The sequence below is a fragment of the Wasmannia auropunctata genome, unplaced genomic scaffold (assembly GCF_000956235.1).
Source record: "Wasmannia auropunctata unplaced genomic scaffold, wasmannia.A_1.0 LD336106.1, whole genome shotgun sequence".
NCBI lineage: Eukaryota > Metazoa > Arthropoda > Insecta > Hymenoptera > Formicidae > Wasmannia > Wasmannia auropunctata.
This window is the reverse complement of record NW_012026784.1, coordinates 8,265,028-8,275,815: the sequence shown is the minus strand read 5'-3', so window position 1 is coordinate 8,275,815 and position 10,788 is coordinate 8,265,028. Positions and strand designations below refer to the sequence as shown.

General features: G+C 37.6%; 1 protein-coding gene across 1 annotated transcript in view; it reads right to left on the bottom strand.

Annotated features, from left to right (window-relative positions):
• The window catches only part of LOC105455872 (glutamate receptor ionotropic, NMDA 2B-like), a 61,504-nt gene extending 56,949 nt beyond the window's left edge, over positions 1-4,555 (bottom strand). The window contains 1 exon segment of the mRNA XM_011699551.1: positions 3,065-4,555. The gene's annotated coding sequence lies outside the window, so the exon portion shown is untranslated.
• Between the last annotated feature and the right edge of the window lie 6,233 nt (positions 4,556-10,788).

Sequence of the window (10,788 nt, the reverse complement as noted above, 5' to 3'; positions counted from 1 at the left end):
CACACACACACACACACACACACACATATGTATTACGACCGTGTATATACGCCCGAAGATAGAATAAACCGAACTAAGAGTTACAATGTTTGAGGGGAAGATTTAAAAACTGTGAAAAAGCTAAAATAAAAGTATAGTATAGTCTACAAAAATACACATTTATATCACATTTTTACGAAATTTTTTCAGCATTTTTGTGAAGTACGTTTTTATGTGAGCAAAGGTCAATTAAATATTGATGAATTGTAAACGCAAGTGGCAAACACGATATATTGTTATAATTAATAATTTTGATTAAACGTATTTCGTTTCGCATATCATGTTAATTAAAATACTTGAACTGCAAATCAATTCTTGATTCCCGCCTCTATAATTTGTATTATTCTAAATTTATGATTGCATTTTTTTAATCATTTTAAGTCGTCTATTTATTAAAAAATGACCAAGTCTAAAACAATAATAAAAGGAAAAAAATAATATAAAAAAATAAAATATGTATGATGTAAAAAGATAGCGGAAGATCTACATATTATTAAAACAAGAGATGAAAAGAATAATCAAAAGCACAGTCAGGGCCGCGAAAAAGTAAGACCTTTGAAACTATGCACACACATGTACACACATACATGTACAATATACATACATACTAGAATAAAACACACTAGGATAAAAAGCTAATAAAATATTTTTAAGGAAAAAGATCTCCTTGAAGTTATTTCGTTAAATACGTAAGGCAAACCAAAATCTGCGTAAAATGGAAGAAAACTATATTACTCTCTAGAGACCCGAAGACTGCCTACAGCGTGAAACAAGGCGTAGGGTTACCAATTCGTGAAAGGCAAAGAGGGAAAACGAGGCAGGGAAGAAACAAAAAATAAAGGCGGCTATTAAGGCCATGCGCCACCCTTCAGTGTTCCAGCTGGTTTAATCCAGACTCTGCGCGATTGCGGAGCAATAAGGTTGTTAACGCAGTAAAAGCAGCTCGTATAATCGAAACTCGGACTAAGTCATATTCAATAAATAAACTTTATACGGAAAAGCTGCTTAGCTTTATCATACTATATGAGGATTGCTTAATAATTTGCTTGTTATAACGCTGCAAATACTTTTCCTTGAAAAGAATATATATATATATATATATATATATAAAATTTGTGTTAAATTAATTTATATACTTGGAAATTATTTTATTTAAAAATTTATGTCTTTATTTTTATATTGTTTTAAATATTTTATAGATTTACTTTACAGAGGTTATAAAATTGTATATTTCACAATAATTTTCTATTATTTATTTTACAAAAATAGTCTTATAATTTTAAAGTAGAACGACATAAATAAAACATAGCTTTAAATATTTATTTACTTGCATCTAAATATATTTACTTCTATTTCATTAAAATGTTTCTTTTAGCAACAAGTTTCGTATTTTTATGTTGTCAGGCCAATTCCGTTAGATGTAATATGATCATCCTTCGTTGAAAAGCAATTCTGGCTTAGCAGGGATTAATAACAAAACAGGAATAAGCTCGTGCTGCATTTTATTCAGATATATTGGATGTTCGTATAAATGCAGGGCAGCGAATCGATATCTCGTGCAGCAATAATGGACGCGATAACCAAAGAAACGTGCAAGAGCATTCTGCTATAACCGTTTTGTACTGCGAATGAACACTTGCTACTCTGAAGCGCGATAAATCGTCTCAATGTATCACCGGCCGCAAGCGATCGTTATGAACAGCGCGGGACTCGCGAAAATAACATGACGTTGACGTCACACAACCCGGTAAACAAAACGTAATATCGTTTGCTCGAGGAAGTAGGACCGAAAGACGAGAATCGAAAGTAAAATAAGATGACAGGGATAAAGCAATGTTTCATCCTACGAAGAGTATACCTAGACCCTATTTATCCGACCCTATATAGGCAGAGGGTTTAATTGATGCTGCCTCCAATTAATTATCGTCTCGTTAAGCGATGCACGCCGGAAGGCTGCATTCGAGTTTGCGGAAGAGTTAGATCGTAGGCGAACGTAGGGGTGCAGAATTTCGTCGGCATTACGTAAGCAGGCGTTCATACATCGCCCTACGCATTCTCAGAGTCTGCGGATGATCTCGATGGTTAATGGACCGATCGGAACACTCATTGGGCAAGAAAGAGAGAGAGAGAGATGTTGAAGAACCCGCGTGCACCCGTGCATTTCGGGGGAGTATTTAAACGGGCGTTGCGATAACTTTGGTGGAACCAATCGACAGAATTAACTCGAGCGTAACGCACGATATGCGCGTGGGAGCTGTTATGTTACGAGCGCGAGTGGAATTGGTAGTGGGCTTAGTTCCCGCGGGGTGTGCACGCGGGCATCGAAAATTGTCCATTCATATTGGTATATCGCTCTCGTGATGGAGCTTCAAGAGAGTACGGATGATAAGTGCGTCATTCAAATGGAATATTTTCGTAAGTGGATCAGATCACTGAAAAGCGACGAGAATTGTAATAACGTAGCAAATATAAAGATTTTTGTGGAGAAAAAGAATATGATAAATCCTTCACGCATTCGCGTTATCGACTGAAAGTGAATTTACAAAAACATAAAATTTAGAATGTGTTAAAATCACCGCGCATATTTAAGATAATTATTTCTAACGATTAGGTATCATAAATACATATTGATTGCTAGCATTAAATGAATCAAAATCTTGTATTTGTAAAACGCATATTTTTTCTCATTTAAAAATATCAAAACTGTAGCATATGCGGAGGAATTTATATAGCGTTCAGATTTTAAGTTAAAGGGAGAAATACAAAGGAAGTGGAGACATATGTTGCGACACTTGAAGCTCTTTAGGTATTTTCACTCTTCAATTATATGCCTTCAATAACATTCTGGCATATCATTGACGATATTAACAGACATAAGTGATGAAAATTTTTAAATCGTTATTACTTTCAACGTTGTGAATAAAATAGCGACGTTCGAGACTTTGATTTGCAATTAGCCATACTCATCCGCTCTCGCGTCATCAACGTCATCGATGATCCCTCTCTGGATCAACATGTATGATACCTTTGTGAAGTCGCACAAAGGTGCGATCGCGCGATCTACTTGACAGTGATCGATGTGGCAGTGGTGTCGGGTCGCGACATGATTATCCGCGCCGACCACGAAGATCCGTTTCTGCGGACGCGCCGTACGACGACATTCCTCTCCGGAATCTGCGAGTGAGGAAAACGGAGACGGACACGCAGGGGCGACCGGGGGGGAGAGGGATACTCTCCAGGATCGATCTTAGCTCCGAAGATGGAATCAGGTCATTCTCGATCAAAATTGGACGCATCCACGCGTCGCACGATCTCCGTCGCGCGAGGTGGAAGCTGTACGCTGTGATATACTCACGGCCGATCCGCTTCGCACTTCGTCGGAGGATATGTGTTTATTTCAGTCACCGTGCTGTCGGCCGTTCGATCACGTTGCAAACGACGCGCCTTGAGTTATTGTCACCCGTCGGCTGTTTCGCCGCCGCTCTCATCAGCGCAACGTATTTCTTCGGGTTCATTATAACGGAGCCTCGAATTCGCCGAGTTCGCGTGAATCATCTGTATCGAGACGAGAGAGAATTCGTCAACTGCGAAGTGCCACGACTCGCTATGACTCCGGTGTAGAGCGTGTCGGCAGTTGGCCGCGGGACGACTGAGACTGGCGGCGATCTTCGGGACAGCTGTTGAGATGATCGATCGACGTGGTAGGTATAGCTGCCCTCGCGTTACTCGGCGAGAATCGGAGGATCCATCGGCGGCTTCCCACGCGGAACGTATCTCGCTCTTCGTCGTCGTATCGCTGACTACGGCACACTCGGCTCGCTCCTTCTCACCTCCACGCCACCCTCGCTGCTCACGTGACTAGAAGTTTCACTGGCGCAGTGGAAACGCTTAGTTGATCCATGCGGTGCACGCGATCTTTCGATCCGCCAGAGCTCTTCCCGGGCACTTTGCGGGTTGAGAAAAGCGGGGGCTCGACGGTCGAGATCGCTTGAAGACCCTTGAAGCCCTCGAGGATCTTCAAAAGATGTAGACGACGAAAAGAAGCCCCGGAGAATGCCGCCAGATGTGCGAGCAATTGGAGTGTGCACAAAATAAGCGACGCAGCGGTTTGCCGAGACTGCGACACTTTCACTTGTTTTTTTGCGGTTTTGACACGTGCACCGTTGTGACGGATGCGGCTTTACGACACCCTCCCATGTCCCCGCTGACACGTGTATGCCCGACGGACGCGCACACCGAGGAAGAAATTTAGAGACGTAGACCCGGCAGGCGCGGCGCGAAAACGTGGCGATAAGAAGGGAAAGCGAAGAAAATAAAAACACGATAAGATATAGGTGTACATGGAGAGAACGAGAGAAAAAGAAAGAGGAAAAGAGTAAGAGAGGGAGTACAAGGAAGGTAGAAAACGAAGAAGGTGATGAAGAGGAGAGATAGAGGAAAAAGGGACGGCTACCACCCCCGTAGCCTTCGATTTTCGGGAGGAAAGTGAAGGCCACAGACACCGCCCAACCAACCGCCCGGGTGTGCCAACACGAAAAACCACCCCCGTGGTGTGTTCCACGGCGGATGGCCTGAGTTACCCCATCGCGCATGTGCTCAGTCGCCATGGATACCGCGACAGATACGCGCTGACGGCGGCGGCGGTGGCGGTCCACGGTACTTTAAGGGTCGCCAGGATTTTCGCACGTAGCAAGTACATAGAGGTTTCACGAGCTATACGAAAAATAAAGGATCTCCCCGCTCTCCTCTGGGTGTCACCCATGTATTGCATTAGGGTTCGCCACTCCATTGTCCTTAATGAAAGTATAGGTCAGGTCTCGAATGTTAATGCAATACGAAGAGGGTGAGGAGCGAGGGGTGGGAAGGAGTAGGAAAACAATGCCGCGCGAGGGTGACATCCGGTCTACAGTTTAACTTGGGCGAGGTCGACGAATAGTGGAACTGTTTATGATATTCATTTTTAACATTATTATATATTATAATTTAATTCCGTTAAAAATTCTTTTTTAATAAATAATGATTAATAATCACAATGGATAACGTGTGACTTTTACAGATACTAATAGAACTTTTTTTAAATATTTAAGTATTTAATATTATTTAAAGTCGCAAGAATAGGGCAAATGAGTCTTGCACAAATATCGGTGCTAATTAATTTATATGTTTAATATAACTACATATAAGATCCCCAAACGTTTCGGTTCTACGTTGAACTATCTTCATTTTAGTGTTAATCATGTTCATGTTCCCTTTAATTAATTCCAGCCTAATTTTAATAAAATGCTCTGTAACATTTTGACTTTAACTTTAGATATTTGAACTAAATTTCTACACGCTGGACTTATTGATTTTGATCAATAAGAATGTTATTGAAGCAATCGTCTCTGCACTTTTAATTATTATGCGACCAAATAATTTTATTTATTTATTGTAATCGTACCCGCTGAGAATGGTTCAATGTTATACCGAAACGTTGAGGATCTTATATGTAACCATATTAAATATATTAAGTTAATTAGCACCAACCTGTTTTTTTTATTATAGTAATTATAATACCTGTACAAGACTCATTTGCTCTATGCCTATTCTTGCGACTTTGTTAAAATTTTTAATCTTCTGAACCTTTGTAATACTTTGTTTAATTAGTATTTAAAATTAATTGGCTAAAATTTTATTACTTAATAAATATACATAATACACAATTACATCAAAAATAGAAATTATTTTTTATAAAAATTTTTTAACAGAGATTAAAGTATCTGAATATTTTGTTGAGAAATCAGTACAATAGAAGTAGGATAGTGTAAATTAATTATTGTTATAAACATTTCTACGTTTGCATAAAAGTAGAAAACGCCAAAAAATATTTTAAAATTGAATCTAAGAATTAATTAGTAAAAAAAACTGTATGCAACAGTTACTATTATTTTTATCATTAAACGTAAATATTATTTGCAGGAGAAACTTTACGCACAAATCATAATAAAATTTTCGCTTAATGAAATGATTTGGTACATTTCTCGAAAGTGGTATTTGCTTTCGCTCCAACTGTTTGCCAAGACTGTTCGCTCAGTATTGTTGATGCAATAAGCGACTGTAGCGACTGTACTAATTGTAAGGTAGAGAAACGATGATGTCCTTCATGCGGAAAGGAACAATTATTTTATTGGACGAGAATCCGTAACACGAACGAGAAATTAGTATCAGGGTAGTTGTGACTACCCTACATTTTCACGTAGGATATAATTATCGACTAATTATAGAAACGCGTTCCATCTGAATTTTAAACTAAATATTGCTACGTATTAACACACGTAAATATTTTTATTACATACGTAATCATTACATTGGAAATATTTTGTCTTGTAATTGAATCAACCATCATTGATAACGGGATACGAGATAATGGAATACGGTATCGATTATCGATTAATACAGGTAATTGTATTTACACAGACCACGTTAATTTCGCACGCACGTGCGCCGAGCGTATTGCTGTACCTCCTAAACAGAAGATGCCGCCAATCGATACAGATCCTTACGAGGCGTATCAGGGACAAGAAACTCGCACTACCGACATTCGCCCCTCTCCAGCCATCTCCGTTTAAAAACTTTCTCCCTTTAGAATATGCAAATGTATCTCGGTCAAGTAGACGCCGGTAACCCGGACTCGACTCCAGCGACACTCCTTTGCCGTAAGTGCATGTCCATTCTTATGTTAATGTAATAAGCCTCGGCAGAGACATCGAAAGATGTCGAAAGAAATTTGCCCCGACACGATCGACGGAGAATTACTTAATAAAGGTATCTCATTTAATAGAGAATAGAGATATTTAAGATTGCTGCTCGATAAGATTTATATCGATTACTGAAAATACTGTCGATCAAGAATCAAATTAATTTTAAAATTGATTATATAATACTGAGAACTTGAGATTTCAATTATCCATGCTAATAGGAATAAAACGTTTTAAATCTATAATTTAATAAAATTATTGGGTAAAATAATGAATAAAAAACTTGCAATGTTATGTGTTATTAATATCTCAAGAACCGAAATTTCAATAACACTTCTAAATTCTGCTGCTGTTAAAATTCCAAGTAAAGTTTAACTCCACTCTATCGATCAAATAATGCTATCTAAATTTAAAGTCAATAAAGTCAAATTTGTATATTGTGTTACAGTTGTGGTAAATTACTCTCTTGCAAAGTTCAAGAATTCCAATATCGTCAGTTGAATAGATCTGATGCTCCATGAAATTTTAATATTATAAAATTAAATAATATTGCAACATACAATTTAATAATATTACAATAAAGATACATAAACATATATAAAGTTTTAAAATTAAAGAAATTTAATATCCACAACATATAAATTATTCCAATTAAATTTAACTATATATATTATTAACCAAATGGAACACTATCAATTTACATTTTACGTTTACGAAACTTTAATCGTGCACGATGTTCCAGATTCATTCCCAAAAGTCGATTTAAGAATTCTACAATCGAAGTGCCTCATGTCTTGGGAAATTCGATAGACTTTCGATCCGAGAATTTCAATGAATTGACGTATCTAATTCTGCGCAAGGTTCTAATTAAGTCCAACGTTATACGTGATCGTGTTACTACGTGGAGTGAAAGAAGAGGGTGCAGGATACGTAATTTTGTTTGGATTCATACTGAATAGAGAATAAGAGAGCTCAGTATCGTACTTCGTTCTTTGTGCTGTAATTAGGAGCTTTGCTGTAAAGGTAAGTCTCGCTTGCGGTGTGTTTTGCCACCCCACGCGCGAAAGTAAAGTAATTAATTATTCGAATGGATTTTGTCTGACTCAGTCATTCGAACACACCGTACATGTTTCTGCTAAAGTATCACGTAAAACCGGAACGTGTCCTTCAGCCCTACGGTCCACTTTGAGATTCCACTGCGAGACGTCATGAGAAAGTTACGGGAAAATAAATAAGGGCGAACACACGGAAATGATATTAATATACATTAGAGAAGTAATTTGAAATTGAATTGAATTAGTCGTAAAATTAAATTCGGTATTATTAAATTATTATAAGATATTCTTGTAATGAATAAATAGTTTTCTATTTTTATGATCAAATTAAAGTGATTTATGAATGAATTAAAACAATAATAGCAGTCGATTCAATTCAATTATTTATACGAGTATAAATTTAGCAATTACGAATATATTCTACGAATTTCTGGATTTATGTCAGTGTTTATTGCGTTATTTGTATGTAAGTTTCAGTACAGAATCTCTACCGATGATACACATTTTAGAATAAATAACATGTCCCCGGGAAATGTTCATCGTCAGATTTCTTCACGGAAAAAGCTCTGAGATACCTCGAGAATGATTGAGTCTACGATCCTGCCATACCTCGAAGGGTTCCAGGAACTTGGATGGAATTCGATATTGAAGTGCATCCGTACGTTATTAATGATCGTCCTGTATATTTTAAAAAAATGAGAGAGGTGCGATATAGCTTTGTTCGCGATTTTGTACCATGCATTTCTTCAAAATTCATGCCATTTATTCGAGTTCGTCTTCAGCATAACGTGCGCGGATGCATAGACGTTCGCAAACACAATACAGCACACACACACGCATATATATACACGTGGAAATTGAATTTTGATGGAATAATTCGCTCGTTATGGACGAGAGATTCCCCACTGTTATTGCAGAATTAACAACGCTCTGTGTAAAATAGCTAACGGGAGAGAAGTAACAATCGTTAGTCTGTTGTCGAAACAATTATTAAGAAAATCACACTCAGAGTGATATTTACATCATGTCTAAACGGTAGCTAGAATACTGTATTATTTAATGAAACATCGTTTTCATTCAAAGCCAAATAATTCCATCTTCAATATATGTTTATGTAGAGTTTACTGCCGAAATTGCAGAGGTGCTCTTTCTCTTTCTCTCTCTCTCTCTCTCTCTCTCTCTCTCTCTTTCTCTCTTTCTCACACAACTCCCTCCAGCTGTGTATCGACATCAAGTTTATATGCTCTAGCTACGAACTCTTTACAAAAGTTCGACGTATAATTTAAAACTTAGGTACTCATTTATCTTTAATTGCATTATAGTGCATTACCTCTACTAAATTTAATGTCTTCAAATTTATCGAAGTTCAGAAGATTGTGCATTGTTGTTGTGCATTCAGTAGGAAATATATATAGCAAAATATATACTGACGAGAAAATGTACGAAAACTCCTGGCAAAGTATGAAACTTGTGCGAAGTAAACTTTAACTTAAACGATAAATGTATCTCGACAATTTCATAAAATTGGATGGCGAAAGAAGCTTTCGTTTCACACCGGTGAATCAAGGAGTAAAGGATTGCGATATTAAAAATAATTGAACGCCGTCGCGATGACTTTCGACAGAAGTTCTATATTGAAAAGCAATTCAATCATCGAAGACCGAATTTATAGAGATCCTAAGCGAACTAAGCAAGAACGTTCGAGAAGCGAACTCATATATGCGATCTCCTGCCTAAAATAAACGTTAACTGTGAACAAGGACATGGTTGATTCTATATCATGGATGGACAGGCCCGGTAGACGAATAGTGGCAAATGGTGGCGGTATATTGCATTACTTTGACTACATATCCGCACTCTGGAATTCTACGAGAGTGGCGTTAGCACCCGTCTTTGTGCGCGAGGGACCGTGATATTACACTGTAAATAGGGGGAACGTATGAATAGCTTAAAGCACCGAGAATTTCCCCTACATAATTGTTTACTTGATAATTACGTATGGAGAATTAACCGCTGACTTTATGAATATTATTTGCCTAGTGCGGCAAAGTAACTTTACTGATAGCCAAGTTGTTTAACATGGTGCTCCTTAGAGCATTCTCATTCGACATTTCCTACGGAAAAACTAGCAAATAAGGTTTTATGCGAAAGATTATCCGCGTCGTAGAGGGTAATGTCTAATGTTAGTAGATCACAGTTACAAACTGCTCTTTTATTATGCATGCATTATGCATGCATGCAGTCTCTTTCGGAAGTGCGACGGAGCATGATGTCGGCAAAGGCACAAATAGTAGTTTCGGTAGCGAAATTTTGAGTTAAATATTTCTTTTTTTTTACATAAAAGTTCACTGTAGAAAAAAATAACTTCGTTCGCTGACATATTTTTATACGCGATATTGTAGAACAATATACTATATATATATATATATTTTTTTTTTCAGCAGAGGCTTTTTAAACAACACGACACTGGAAATAATTTATATTTGTTTATTTATGGAAAATGTCGCGTGTTAAAAAGTAACATCGAGTTCATGTATTTATGCGTGCGAATTCCATAGTTTTCATGCTCATTAAAATTGAGATAACTAATTAATATCATTGCGATATTTTAAGACCATCTGCAAAGCCTTGTTCAACGCAATAAATAATATTATGTCTTGAATAATGCTGATAAAATGGAAAACACAAATGCATCCTTTTATTATGCATACAGCCATCTGCGAAAGTATGGTCGAGCATGTCCGTAGCGTTGTAATGGGATACGCAGACAATCCGACGTAACGGTATCGACATCAAATATTCATAAGGGCGCTTCAAGCATGGCTCGTATCGAATCGCTGAAAACCATAACGCATACACTCGGCTTACGAGATTTCGCGCTGAATCACTTTATTGAATGGCCTTTGCTACGTGCCCAATCCACATGCATTCTTTCCGCGATTTTCTCTCCGTACGGA